The sequence below is a fragment of the Anas platyrhynchos genome, chromosome 2 (assembly GCF_047663525.1).
Source record: "Anas platyrhynchos isolate ZD024472 breed Pekin duck chromosome 2, IASCAAS_PekinDuck_T2T, whole genome shotgun sequence".
NCBI lineage: Eukaryota > Metazoa > Chordata > Aves > Anseriformes > Anatidae > Anas > Anas platyrhynchos.
In genome coordinates, this window is record NC_092588.1 from 146,074,279 (window position 1) to 146,089,820 (window position 15,542).

The 15,542-nt window shown below is 36.1% G+C and overlaps 1 long non-coding RNA gene across 2 annotated transcripts in view; it reads right to left on the bottom strand.

Moving 5' to 3' along the window:
- The window catches only part of LOC106014491 (uncharacterized), a 31,481-nt gene extending 16,260 nt beyond the window's left edge, over positions 1-15,221 (bottom strand). The window contains exons 1-2 of one of the 2 annotated variants that reach the window (XR_011807091.1): positions 15,084-15,149; positions 14,916-14,965 (exon numbers count right to left, since the gene is read on the bottom strand). This is a non-coding gene — a long non-coding RNA (uncharacterized lncRNA). Of the gene's footprint in view, positions 1-14,915; positions 14,966-15,083 lie in introns of both variants that reach the window. The other variant, XR_011807090.1, reaches the window with a different exon arrangement.
- Between the last annotated feature and the right edge of the window lie 321 nt (positions 15,222-15,542).

Consider the following 15,542-nt stretch of genomic DNA (forward strand, 5'->3'; position numbering starts at 1 on the left):
CAGTTGAGCAGAATAATTTGAAAACTTTGTGTTACTTTCCTATTACACTGTTTCTGATAAAATTTTCTCATGATTTATAGCACCAGAATTGGCACCAGGATTGAGTTTCTACTTCCCTCTGTTTCTTGATCTATGAAATCAGAGTGATGAATGCTTTTGTGTCTTAGCAGGTTTAAAAAAAAAGTTAATCTTATTTCTTTAATGCCTTTGAAACAAAAAGTGCTGGGAAAGTGCAAAGCAGACTCTAAAATGCTGGGTTTCTCCCGTCTCACTTTGTCTCTCATACACATCCTGTACATTCATGAAGATGAAATGCACCTCTGGAAGACACTGTGGCTCTGCTTGTTTAACACATTTCCTGGCTTAGGCTGGAAAAATGACTTGTGAATAGGGTTAGACTTCACCCACTGAAATTTCTTTGGCAGGTGACAACATATGAGATCATTTTACACAGCTCTAATCACCATTAAATCCTTCACCAATACTAGTCTAGTGAGTCAAGACAGAGCCTATTTGACCCAATGCAAAGAAAACCACTAGTAAACCTACTGGCCATCTCAGTTAACAACTCCCCTCCCCAAATCATTCTGTGGCAGGATATTTACAGAGAAGAGCAATTACATATATATATATATATACATGTAAAATATATATATATATAATATATATATATGTATATATATATATTTTTTTCTTCTGAGCGTACTATATATAATTTCTCCAGAAGAGATTTATCAATTCTTTTCAAATTTTCTGGAGTAAAAGCTGGGGAGCCTGAAGGGTTTATGTCAGCCTCAACATGACTTGACTGAACTGTCTTAATCTGTGGACCAATTTGCTCTACAGCCCCTAAGGAAGGAACTTGTTGATTTTGGCAGTGTTTGCCTTTCCTACAAACAAATACATAGTTTTCCAGACCAGCTGGCTCTTAAAAATCACTTGAGAGCTGAGGAAAAAAAAAAAAAATCTGCTGCAGGCTGCATCAGTATTCTTTTTCCTGTGTTCTAGGGAAAGCTTTTGTGTTCTCCACAGCTGCTTGAGGATAATCCGTAGTCAAGATTATTCACAGAGTCAATAGAAATGCCTGTAAAATTCTCTGAGTTTAGTTTCCTTCAGTGGGGGGAGAGAAAGATTCTGTCACACACACAAGGATTATTGAGTAATTTGACTGTATTTTCAACTACCCTGGTGAAGAGACAAAACAAAGAAATAGTTTGAACCTTCTTGCCTTTCACTTTTGGGAGCAACATGTTGTTCTTAATTTTCTCAATTTATATAGATTACACAACAATAATTTTTAGTGTGACTGATGAGTATTTGCTTTTAGATATTATATAGCAGGAATAAAATCCCTGTTTCTAACCCAAACACAGCAGCCTCAAGTTTTTAATTATTCACACATATATCACATAAAGTGTTGAGAACCATGTAACTTATTGCAGAACCATATCATTTACCTTTGACTGTCTAAATTGCACTTTCTTACTAGTTTGTCTGCACCAGAACAATTAATTTAGCAGACAGATTTTTTATCCTCTTCTAATACATTATTATTAAAAAACAAACAAAAAAAAACCAAACTACACTTTCTAAGAAAAACTGCTCCATCTTCTTCCAGTGCCTAGGGGTTGAGGCATTCTCCTAACATGTGTGTACTCTAATCATTTAGTCTAAAGTTATTGACCCTCACCACTTACATAGAAATAGCAATCAGTAGACTTTAAAATATTTTTTCTGCTTCCATTAGAAGATAAAAAAAAAATGAAAAAAGAAAAGAGTAACATCATAGTGTTCCTTCAAAGCAGAAATATTAGGTGTAGAAGAGGATGGTGGGCTTTGCATCTGATGAGGACAGAAACCAACCCCTCAACTCCTTCTGGAGAGAGCAGCCCATTTGCTCCCCACTGAGTTGGCTGTTTTGGTTCCTGATTTGAGGTGCTAACTCTCCCTTTTGAGGAACCTAAATCAGACCTGCAGTTTCCATACTGGAGACCTTAACACCTCCCGGACCCTAACTCTGTCATTGAATATAGCACAAAGTCATTAAATCAAAGCTATTAAGTCATGTTTAGAGGTTATTAGTATTAGCTGAAGCTTTATTACCCCTTTGATGTTGATATAGTTAGACTCAATGAACCTAAGTATCTAGTTTTACATTCTTTAGCATGCAGGCTGCAATTTCCTATTTTTTTTCCTAATAATACCTCTCATCAAGGAGCCTGATGGTTATGAGACCACTATGTGTTAGAGGGGAGAGAACACTCCTGTTGAACCCCCCTAAATTAAAACAGGGGGAATATATGAACTTTGTGTATAAGACCTCAAGGAGGTGAAAACTAAGAGAGAAAGATAGGCCTTGCACTTCCTTGCCCCCACGCTCATAAGAAAAGGATTTTGTGGGAATGATGAATATCTAGAGTTTGCTTCTATGAGTTAGGCAACTGCACCTAGATGTAAACATCAGTCTTTTCTGGTGAATTCTGTCCACAAATCATATGCTGCAGAAAACACACTGCACCTTGGCCCACTGCACTTGGTGTACAGTGAAGACACTGCTGGAAATATAACAATGCTAACATGGTAGGCTGAAAGGTGGCTTTCATTTGCCATAGGCAAAAATCCTCCTTGGTGATGTGGAAGGTAGATTGAGGTGTGTGTGAACAGTTGGACTTGGTAGGGTTTTAAGCCATCCCAGCACAGCCACCCAAACTGGTGTACTGTCCTCACTTGAAGAACCTGGTATTGGTCTCTCTTCCTGCAGCTTTACTCCCTGATGTATTTATAGGCATCAGCCATATTCCCTCTCAGCAGTAATTTCTGCTAATTTAATTATAATCTTAGGTTTGCTGTTTCTTGCTACATTTCTTTCACTTTTATTTATTTATTTATTTATCTATAATATATATAATATTTATATATATTTATATATAATATAATAATATATATTATTAATTATGTATAATTATAATTATAAATTTATAATTATAAATTATAATATAATAATAATATAATATAATATATTTATATAATATTTATATATAATATTTATATATAATATTTATATATTTCAGTGATCTCTCTGAAAGTAACACATTTGGATAGCAGGTAAGTGTTTGCTTGTTTGATATAGATTCATCTTCCTTCAAAGAGCTGAAATACATTCAGATATAAGTAGAGAGACCTCAACCAAAATGTTGAACAATTGGTAAGGTGTGAAAGGGTGAATGGGAGAGTCTGGTTCAAAATCTACTACTTTGTGACCTGCAAAGACAGAAATTCTCCCTAAATCCACAGAATACTTGTTATAGAAAGAAGGTGATTAATGCATTGCTGCTCTATGCTGATGGCTGACAGCATGGTCTGTCTCAAGGAGGAATGGCCATGCTTACAAAAGCCAGAGATGCAGCAGATAGAAATACTGCTAGGAAGAATGTTACCCTCACCCTCTCAAAAGGTGTTAGCATTTTGGATTGCATCATATATCACACACAGTTTGGGTGGCTTTCCACTACCTTTGCTTATCCGAGAACCATTACGCTGGAAAATGTATGCAGTTATACTCATTTATGGAACCTCATCCAGCTGCCCAGATTTTAGATCCTTTTCTTCTTGCCCAATCCATTGTTAATGTCTAGGGTCCATTGCTAAAGTGTTCTCAAAGAACGTTATAAAAGCCAGGTCTCTATCTTATTCAGGATAACAGTGTGAAAACTCAGTGGAACCACTGGCAGTCAGAGTTAGGAGGAGTTTATGGATGTTGCCCACATTACTATCACTACTCACATGTGTATGAGTGCATACAGACCCTCAGGAACTTCAAAGATTGCAGTCCTATTCATGTGCATCTTCTGTCTAGCCTAAGATCCCATTTCTGAAAGTGATCTGTTTAAATAAGATTACAGGAAGGATGGCATACATAGTGTGATCCTTCCTTTTTCTTGTTCTTCTGGATGATCTATTAGGATTTCTGGAGTATTCTTTTCTCTCTGCATATGCATTCCCTTCCAGAAACACATATTAGTGAAAGCATTTATGATTCAATTGCATGTGCTTCTGCTTTGAGCAGTGCCACAAAGAAAATTGTCCTTGGCAAACCTGATGTAGCCATCTGGCTGTGATTTTGACCAGTACTGTGCAGCCGCACCTCACTAAGTAGGCATAGCTGGATATCCGTTGAGTGATGCTATTTGTGTTCAGACACATGCCATTGTGTGCTGTCATTTATACCAAATAATAGCATTACTGCCCTCATTATCTTATTATTTCTGGGATATGTTAGCTGTTTCCAAACTAGAAGGTGAATGTCTTTTGTGAACACTTCTGAAATAGTTTCAGTCAAAATGAGTCCAGCCAGCAAAAATCTTTTATTTAAACAGTTCTTTTCTAGTTCATTCATTTTGACCAAGGTAGGTCAGAGTATGATCAGACAGTCATTTCAGCTAGCAGTTCTGTATGTCTGATGAGCAGTTGTGGGGTGTGGTTGAAGACAGTATAACCTCTGGGTCAGAATACTGTAAGCTAGAGAAGGATCAGGTATATAGATCAGGTTTGCTTGATCACTATTTCCACAGTGCTTCTACTTCTGTAAATCTGCTGTGACTTCTCCCTTCTCTGACTTCTCTCTATTAGCTGAAACTATAATTTTCTATGATTTAAATGGTTTCACTAGTTTATATTTTTTCATCCTCCATTCTTCAGATTTTCTCCTCTATTTACTGCACTCCCAGAAAACTGCTAGCCTGTCTATTTTAAACCTATTCTCCAAATGGTGCTTTCCTTCCATATTTGTGGGATTAATGCTATTTGGCATATACTAGACACTGAGCTGTTTCACCACCACCACTCACCACAAACAAACAGGTATTACCACACACCAGCTAGCCCTAATCAATGACAATTCCATATAACCACAATTAAATTGCCCAGCCATTCCCAGGAGGAATCACAGGTCATCAAGACTATTTTGAAATTGAGTGGTTTTAAATATTTCCATAATGATGTGCAGCTATTTATCAGTGTGGTTGCAAACCTCTCCAGCTGCAGTCCAAAATGTTGTTCCAACTACAGCTCAGCTGCTTTCAGGCCCTGAAGTCTCCATGTTTCTAAAGTTTCACCCTTTCCATACCTGGGCATACTATCCCTCTGGCCCTGCCAATATGTTTGCTTTCTAAGCTGGTACTGTAAATAGTGCAACAACTTTTTCCTAAGCAAGATCATTTTGGGAGGTTAGGAAGTGACTGCACAGGGAGGTTTGGCATCCCTTGGCATGCTGGGGCAGAGTGGCAGCAGAAGCAGTAACCTCTTCAAGCATCTCACCTGCAGCTTGAACAGCACGTCAGTGTGCACCATGCACCATCAGTAACTGTTCTGTAGGGTCCCGTGACGACATGTGACATGGGCTTGAGGCATAACTGTGTTAGTGCCTATCTGGGATTTGTAAGGAGATGGGAAAAGAGCTAAAAAAGAGCTAAAAGGGAAAAGAGCTGAGTGTATCAGCGCTAAAATTGAGTGTATCTGCTTTCTCAAACCAGCAGTAATCTGATTGCTGTAAGGGCTAACCCCTTCTGCAGAAACACTCTGTCTGCTCTTGGATAGGCAGACAGCTATTAGTAGCTGCCCAGAGAACATTTTTAAAAAGTCAGGTGTTAGATAATTGTGTAAGAGTTTTAGCACTACTTGAATATATGTGTACCACTTGAATATACAAAAAAGATGGCAAATTAAGTTTAAATTAATTCCAGAATGTGTACAAAGACACATATACACAGATATTTGAAATTGAGTGGTGTGAACTGTCCATGCACAGCCTGTCATAACTTGTTTTCACCTCTATATTGCTTTTGCCTTTCCTGTAGGAAAAACTGCCTTCAGGACTCAGCATGCTTAAAATTTTCCACTATTCAATGGTCTAGAATTTCAAATCATCACATGCATTTTAATAAGTTTGGAATTAGTTTTCTAGAGGTGATGACATAAAATAGCCACAAGATGTTTATTAAATAAAAAAAGCTTTAATCTGAAATAAGAACAGATTATATTAGAGTGGTTTCCGAAATTATTAAATTGTCTACTATGAAATAAGATTTTTTCCTAATATTTAAATATGAAGTCTTCCATGATACTTTTAATTTTGTATCAGAAACCAGCCCATAATATTGAGCAAATGCAAACACAAATCACTTTACTAATAATAGGATAACTGTTTTATACAAAATTATTTTTTCCTTTAACCAAATAAGAAAATTTAAATGTCTACCAATAAACTGTTTGCATCAACTGAAATGGATTGATCAGGGTCAAACATTTTTTCACATCTATTTTTAAGCATCTGTTGTAGATTTAAATTGAGAAAGAGATTGAAATCTAAGGACTGAACATAGATTTTTGAGAAACATTCTTAAAGTCTTTCAAAAGAGTTCCAAGAAATGGAGACAGCCTTTTCACTTCTGAAAGGTTCTTTTCACTTCTGGTTTATAGCCTCTAGCGAGGCCCTTTCAAAGAAGTCCTAGTGATAGTGCTGGCAATACATGGGCAGAACTGTATGCCTAAAACAGAGCTATGGGCACAGACACTTAATTTAGTAACAGAAACAGTAATGAGTGAAGTGTTTTATATACAAGTGTGCCCTCTCCCCAAATTTTAGGACTTTTGCTCAGAACTATGAAGAAATGTCTTCCCTCGTGAAGAATTCACAGCTAAGAAGTTTCTCCTACAGGCCAACATCTGTAAATTTTCTTTTTAAAATGCAACTGAAATCCTGATTTTTCTTTTTAATAATAGAATAAAGGAGGTAGGAAAAATTGATCTATTTGTCCTATAGTTAACCTTCAGGAGGCTTAGTCCCTCTGCCTACCTCAGCCCACTGAGGGTAAGTAGATGAAGACCCCCTTCTTCCAGGGAAGCAGGTCAGATAATGGCAATAGCTTATAGTGGTGAATGGTTGACTACAGTATCACTGGAAAAGGGAGTACTGATTCTCCACGGAGTTACAGATTGACTTTCAAGAGGGAACTGTGCTGCCCAGTCTCTGCATTAGGTAGTGCTTCTGTATTTTATCTCATGACAGTTTAATACATAAAGAGAATTCAGGAAAGAACCAGGACTTTTGTTTCCCTGTTGCAAGCTGAATGATGTAATCACAGGCTCAGGATCATTTTATATTTTTATATTTATATTTCAATTTTTTTTTTTTTTAAATATTTATAGTTTTCCTCCTTCTCCAGCAGGAAATACTTTAATACCATTATGGAAAATAGAAAACCTTCAGTGGGAGGGCTTTAATTGTGCTGTTCTTTCCCTGCGTAGATTTAAAGTTAGGATAGCCTCTTGGAAGAGGATGTGTGGAGCTGAGTATCCTCAGGTTAACTGAAGCTGCTTTTCAGTGATAAGTGCTCTTACCCTCAAAATAGTGAATAGGGAAGGCAAGTGCATGCTTTACAAGGCATGGCCATGGTTTAAAAAAGAAAAAGACACATGTAGCATTATTTTCAGAATATGCTTCAGTGTGTTTAGGTGATAAGTAGAGGAACCTCTAGTCTGTGGATTTAAAGCTTTGTCAGGACTCTGACTTTGCCTTCTTTGGCTGTGAGGGCTTAGGAGACTGAATGCCCATATAGATTTAGAATTTAAGGTATCTAGGGAATTTTTATGGTAAAAGGATACATGCCTCCTGATTTAAGTACAGCAAAACTCAAGGAACTGTGACAACTTTACTGTTGGACACAGCATCTTGGATTTCATGGAAGTAATGCTCAAATTCCTTGTTTGGATCTCAGCCATAGAGTATGTGGTATCTCAAGTTGTGTATGTACATATATATATATATATTATTTTTTTTTTTGGAGTATGTGCATCTTTCTTAGGTCATGACCTAAGAAAGTAGCTCTTTAGCTACAACTGATCATTTTAGCACTTTTAAGTGAAATTGTTTCAGTTTGGACTAGAAGATGGCCTTTTCCAATAATACCCAACAGCACATAGCTGGACTCTACTTCTGAGGAACAGATTGAGAAAGATCAGCCACACAGCTCAGCAGGCAGAAGTACACAATAAAGATGCAAAAAAAGCAAACAAATTGTCCATGGAATTCTGAAAGTGGCTACAGATAATGTTAAGCTACCTGGCTGTAGTTATACATCAATGTACACATGGCATCTTTTCTGTATTTTCAGTGAGTAAAATGGCTAAATAGATGTGAACAAGGTAATGAGCCTTGGTTTTTATTCTCTTCTCAGACAGACTTACTATCTTGTATGTAATTTTGCAATAGCTTTTTGTTTGTTTTGTTTTGTTTTGTTTTGTTTTGTTTTGCAGCTGGTTTGTGTTTGGCTATTTGACTTGCTGTGAAGATTTGTAATACAGATGCAAACCTGTTTGCAGAAGCTCATATGTACACTGACTATACTCACAAAAGTGTAAATAGGGGGTTATGAACAGATAGAGCCAGATAACAAAAAGAGCTTAATCAGTCTAGGCTACTGCTTATTAGCTATAGTAATTCATTTTGGCTTCATCTTATATAAAGAGTTTGAAAAGAAGAGCTGTTCAAGCCAACTTGTTTGTGCTATACAAAGATCCTAAGGAGAGTGGCTCATACAACCATGTGGCCAGCTGTTGTGATTTTATTTGTGAGCCTTACAGTATTTGATGATTTTCTTAAAACATATTCTGTAGTAATGTGGTTGAGTAAGAATCACTGTGTTCACTTTTAAAGAATTCAAAGTCATCAAGTCCTCACAGTGACAGAGGAAAATTGGAAATAAATAATAACAATAAAAACGTACGAATGAAACCTATTTTCACAATTTTTTTGGAGTTTTACTCGTGAGACCTGAATGACAAGTGCTGGTAATACTGCAGCTGGGCAAAACTTCTAAGTGGCTATTTATGTCATCTTTTGGTCCCTGAGAGAGACCTTTTCTTATGCTGAATACATGTATGTGAGGAAGCTTTTACTATGTGGCTGTAGGAGTCCCACCTGATGTCAATTTAAAGAGACAGGTGATTTCTTCAAGTTGGAAACTAATGTGCAGTTATTCCCCAAGGTATAAATTAATACAAAATATATGTCTAATAATATAAGGTACTAGACACAGAGAGCTCAGCCTGAGCAGCGGAGCTGTAGCATTGAGTTCTTCTGTAATCAAAATATGCAGGCACCTCGAGGGAATGTCTCAAGCTGGCTGATTACCCATTAAAATCTCAAACCTTTGATATAGGCCTATAGAATGGTTCACCTCACATGAAGAAAGCGCACTGTTTCCAATTTCCGTTGTATCTATGGATTTCGGTTTGGCATGGGGCAGGAAGGGGAAGCCCCGTGATGTTACCTACCTTCAGGCTCAGTGGGTTTGGTTGTCTTTCCCTAGTCATGAATAAACAGGGAAGAATCTTTTCTGAATTGTTTTTGTTTACTCAGAACTCTTTTGATATTTTTATTGTCTTGCTTATAATTCTCTCTAGTTCAATATACTGTTCTTCATCATGATATCTCATACTGCTTGATTTCCACACGACTGAGAGCATTTGGCCTTGCATCTTCCAAACGTGTTCCTGTTATTTCAGAATAAACTCTGCCAGTTAGAGCCATATGTTATTTGGTTTAACTGAAATAAAACCTTATAGAGTGAACTAAACTGTAACACTGTTAGGCATGCAGTTTTAGGGAGTTTAGGTGCATTGGCACTTATAAGACCCTCTCCTTGCTCCTGTTCTTCCACAGCTGTTTTTTTATTCACTATTTTGCCTCTCAATGCCTACGGTTCAATGCATGACTAATTTTTCTTATTATTTGCAGATCTTTCAGGCAAGGATTGTCCCTCAGTTACGCTTGTTCAGTGTCCAGCTTCAAGAGGCAGGTGTGAATTTCCATTCACTGAGATACAGCTGTGCAGTTAATGATTGGTGTTGGGCTATCTAACTAAAATGGTTTCAGCTTAATAAAAATAAATTTAATATATTAATATAATAAATAAATAAATAATGTATAAAATATACAATATTCATTAAATCTAATATATGTTTTAATAATATACATAAATATATAAATCATGTATATTTAATATATATTTTAATAATTCAATTTATAATTTAATATTATTAAATATAATATATGTTTATATAAATAAATATATAAATAAATAAATGATAATTAAATAAGAGTAGAGATGAAATCAAGTTTACAGGTTTTCATTTTCTAAACTGAAACAAAATACAGAAAAAAAATATTTAGCAGGATGCTTCCATTTAATGAAATGGGAACATATTTAGTGAAAGGAATAATAAAGGAGAAAGAAGTGCAGATAGACTCACAGAACTGGAAGCACAACCAAGACAATCTGAAGAGAAGCTCAGCGACCTAAGGACGCAGCCAAGTTAAGTTGGGCTCCTTAGTATCCTATGTTGGTGATCCACATTTGCTACATTCTTCAGAGGAAAGGTCATATACTCTCATTGGCACAATTTGTAGGTTAGACAATTTGTAGGTTAGACCATTCTGTGGTGTCTGTAAAATTGAAGTCTTCAGCTGAAGTTTTTCTATACACAGAACATTTACAGCCACTTTTTCCTATGCAGATTTTTTGGTGTCTATTAAGTCCTGTAGTATGCTAGTAGACTCTTTTTATCTAGCTACCTATTTCTGGGAAATATGTTTCTTTGAAATTGTTATCCCATGGTTGACTAATGGGTTAAAAAGTCATTAAACAGACATTCATAGGCAGGCAGTGTAATTATAAAAGCCTTTTTTCCTCAGGATCCCAGAATAAAATCAACTACAATGAAGATAATGCAAGAGATTAAAGGCTTGTTTGTTCAGTGTAGATTTGTCTCTTAAATGGATTTTCCTGTTAGTGACTGTGTAACTTTAGAAGTGTGACAACCTCTTGTATGCAATATTACCTGTAAGATTGCTGGTGAGGAGGGATAAGCTTCTCATCACTTTCAACAGAGACTGTGTATTTTTGTAAAAGGTCAGACCAACTCAGCTCTGAGTTACTGAGGGAAAGACCAAAATTCCTGGGTGAAAATGTATGGGTTGTGTAATACTTGAGGTCAAATAGCATGATCGCTTCTGAACTTAAACCTATGAATGTGACTTCATTAAACAATAGTGGTCATCTCTAGACAGGCAGCTTTTTCTAGTAGCTTCTCTCCCTCTCTTTCTTTAAAATTAATTTTCTTCATGCTTATTTTTCCCAGACAACTTTTAATTAAGTTTTAGCTGCATCCCGAGACCTGCCTAATCCCAAGATCACAGTTGCTGTATGCTCATTTGCAGCCACTAGATCTGGAAACTAAAATTGTTCCTGCTTGAAGTCAGAGCCATATTACTACAGTTGAAAGCCAAGAATGTCTAGGTACTCTATTAATCCTTTATACAATGAAAGAAAAAACATAGAAGCTCTTGCCTAGTAATAAAATAATGTCCAATATAGAAGACAGGGAAATGTTCCTGTTGGAAAACACCAAGATGCCATTTTCTGTGCTTATGAAAAACTATTCTGATAGATCCAAGCCTGAAGAAAATGGCAGAAATGGGCTGGGCCTCAATTTTGAATCACAGTTTTAAAAATAATTATAGGGTACTATATCTTGGCAAAATATACCTAAAATTTTACCTCAAAGCAAAGACAGCTTTAATCTTACAGGATGTAGTCTGTAAGAACAGTAGGTTTATCGGAAATTATTTTATCTGAAATTAGACCTACCAAATACATACTGTTTCTGAAGTACACTGCATTTGTACACACTTACAAGTCCTCCTGATTTCCTACCTTCAGTACTCTTATGAGTAGATCAGGTATAGAGATAAGAAAGGACATTTCTGTAAGCAGTAGGGCAATATATTTTTGCATATACATGCATTTTACAATATATACCTGCAAGAAGATGACACAAGGAATAGATCTCCTTAGTGTTTCTGGTATATAATAACAGGTCAAAGGACCTATGGCAAAACTGAATGGCATATTATTGAATATTTCCTTAATAAAACAAAGTGAAAATGAAACATTCTTCCAGGAATTGACTGTCTAGCTCAATGATAAATATTTAATTTCAAGCACTTGAAAGAATAACAAAGGGAAAAAAATGCCATAATTCCAATAGAGGAACAGATGCTCTTGCTCTACCAGTGAACCAGGGCTTGATTAGCACTAGGATAGAGGATTCAGCTCTGCTAAGGTCTGTTTAAACTCACATCTCCTAGGAAAGTGTCATGACCTTTAGCATCCTTGGTGCAAGACTAGTAAATTCTGTTCTGTTCCTCAGGCATCATACTTTTACTGAGGTTTAGAATATCATCACAAAAGTGACTATCCTGACTTATAAGTCAGAAAATCACGCAAAAAAAGTGATTTTAAAGGAGTGAAAGTGATCTATTCTTTGAGTACTTCATTGAAATGGTTCCATCTAGAAACACTGTAGAAAATCTGCTTCAGAAGAGCATAGACAGTGCCTAGAGAAGTAGGATGTTCCATAAGTAAAATAGGTCTGAGAAGAAGATGCCATTGAAGTGAGGACTAATGGGCAGGATTTACAGGGAGTGTTTATGGTAGTGCCATGAATGTAAGAAGTCTTGTTTCACATCATTCACTGAAGATGAACAGCCATTCATTGTAGCTGGGCCTCCTGCACTTTTAGACCTCTTTCTTTCACTCATATCACGTCTTCAAAAGAAAATGTATCTATCACAATCCTGTGTTTTAGTAAAAATATTCATAAGGTTTTTGTTTGATTGTTTGTTTTGTTTTTAAACTCTAATGTGAGAGACACAGAAATATTATGTTTCATATTTGCTACAAACGGAATTGCCATCCTGCATTCAGATCTTTTTTTTCTAATGTCCTCTCATTCCTTAGTGTTTTTAGGAGCCATATTTCTAAATTGCCATCATCATCCTTTTTCCCCAGGCATCTGAACCAAACAAAGGTGGAAGGAAGTGGAAAGAATACCACCTGGGAAACTTTAAGGGTTTAGAGACCACAGATTTCCCAGATGCATACAAAACCTCAAGTTGTATTCATGAACTGTTGTAAGCATGGCCTGAGGGTCAGGAACACATCAAATCAAGGGTTTATTCAAGTGGTTTTGAGGTTTGAGGTGAATGTTGCACTCCTCTGGTAGCATCCTGAGGAGTGCAGTGTGGGTAAATTGAGTGGGATTTATTTGCTGTTAAGTGCACCAGTCTGTTCCTTAACAGGAAAATGATTATAGGGCAACTTTACAGTAGGAATAAATGTTTTGCTATCTTATAAATGCATATGTCAATGGAATATTTGTTGTTGTTAGCATTTAGGCATAGAAAGTAATAAGAAAAGATGGAAAATATCGTATTATTGGTTTCTATTTTCCACTGATCTGGCATAAATAAAAAGTCACGATTTATTTGCATAGCAAACGAAGACTTGTAAAGGCATAGAGGGAAATGAGTTAATTCACTACTCGCATAATTTAAACAGTATTATCTAGAGCTAATTTGAGACTACCCATTTTTAATTGTGTTTTAGAGAGATTAAAAAATCTTAAGAAATTGAGTTTAAACAACCCAACAATTATTCTGTTTTGGCCCTTGTATTTATTTTTGTATATGAACTCTCACTGATAGTCTCCAGTCTCTGCTAATCAGAATAATTTAGTTTTAAAAGTCAAGTCATGGCTTGGTAAGTGAATACCTGTAGATCTGTATGACACTAATAGATTTTCCCTATAGAAAACTTATCATTGAAGAGTATTATTTGTATGGCTGTCACAACTTTGTTTTATGATTCATATAATGTTTTAATAACAGCAGCAAGAAAAAATATATTTAGAGCAGATAATTCTGTTCTCTAGATATTTATTTGCTTTCCATATAACCTTCCATATTTCCATTTGCTTTCCATATAACCCTATAACCATATAACCTAGGTACCATATGTTCCTAGGAGCTATACAGAAGATGTTGAAAATTTTCTAAAGCAAAATTTCCAAGTAGAAAATGAGATTTAGTTGGAAAAATATGTTTTAGAAATTGATTTTAAAAAATATGGTCAATTTAAAATTTTGAAATGAAATGTTTAACCTATTCAGTTTCACGTGGAAATTTTAAAGTACTTCTGGTTTCAAAAGTTACAGAGTGACGTTACCTCTCCAGAAACATCTTGATGGATATATCCTATTAGCAAAACTTGTCCTTTTTTATTTTATTTTTTTTTCCCCCCAGGATGAGAAGATTAGATTATTTTATTGCCTTATAGTGCTTCTGCAGGCAAGACATGCATCCAAATCTCTTTCTCTACCTCTTATTTCTAGCTGTTTGCTCCAGGTTTTTCCTCTTTTCTGTGGTTTTTTTTTTTTTTTTTTTTTTTTTTTTTCAAATATAAAAAATATAGTGAGATCCGCAGATAAATATTTTTATGTAAAAGAAAAAAAAATTATTGTTACCAAGACATTATTAGATTAAACAGAAGTTATTTCCTTTTTGATAATCTCTTCCTTCCTTCCTGAATATGGTTTTTATGGTATCAAAAATAGGCCTGGAGGTCACAGTCTGAGTAATCCAAGACTAGGACTTTGAACTGGTTTTGAAAACTAATAAGCTGGGTAGCTTTTTAACACCTCCCTATTTTTCCACATGCCCCAGCACATCTTAGCTTTGGAGATATGCAGTAACGAGCCCTCTTAATGAACTTTGGAACTTATATCTAAGCAGTTCTTTTCCTTTCATTTTTTTTTTTCTTTTTTTTTTTTTTTTTTTCCTGCCAGAAGTCTAATCTTATCATGCTAACGGCATGGGATGTTCTACAGTTTTTTACAACACACCTACAAATATGATCAGATCTCAATACCCTTGTTCTCTGCACCGACAGTCTTTTCTTCTGCTCTTCCCCCTGACTGAGCACCCCACACAGCCCCCGGCTTGCTGTTGACGTCACCTGTGCTCAGATCACACCTGGGACGCTCTCACCGATCCCTTTCAAGATTTCTGGGGAGAGATGAAAACACATTTGTCCCTTAAGTGAAACAGGAAGTTCAGCAAGTCAAAACATTGCCTCTACGGATGTGGTTGGGGTTATCCATTTGACAGAAGTGCATGTTTTTACCTGTATCGACGTTAAGGCAGGCAGGAGGTCTGATGCATCCGACCACAGTGTTGTGATAAAGGAAGGGAAGCAGAACTTGCCAGGAACATAGCTCAGCTAGGAGATGAAACAGTGAACTCCCGCCGCACACAGGAGCAGGTATGCTAGCTAGGGCTGTGCAACATTTAACGCTTTCAGGGTAGAATCAGAAAGATATGTTTTCAATGGCAAGGAAATAATGACAGGACTAAAGAACAAAATGGCTGACCATGTTTGGAGCTGCCTACAAGTTTGCTGAAGGTAATTTTGCCTATCAAAACTCTAATGGCTAGTTTTCATTTCTTTCCCCTACTTATTCTGCTGTTGATGCTTACTGACAGACTGGAGCAAAGTATGGTACTATGAAATGTAATTTATTTTAAGACAGAATATTTATCCATGTATGTATAAAAATGAACAAAGAAACTGAATATAAGCCTT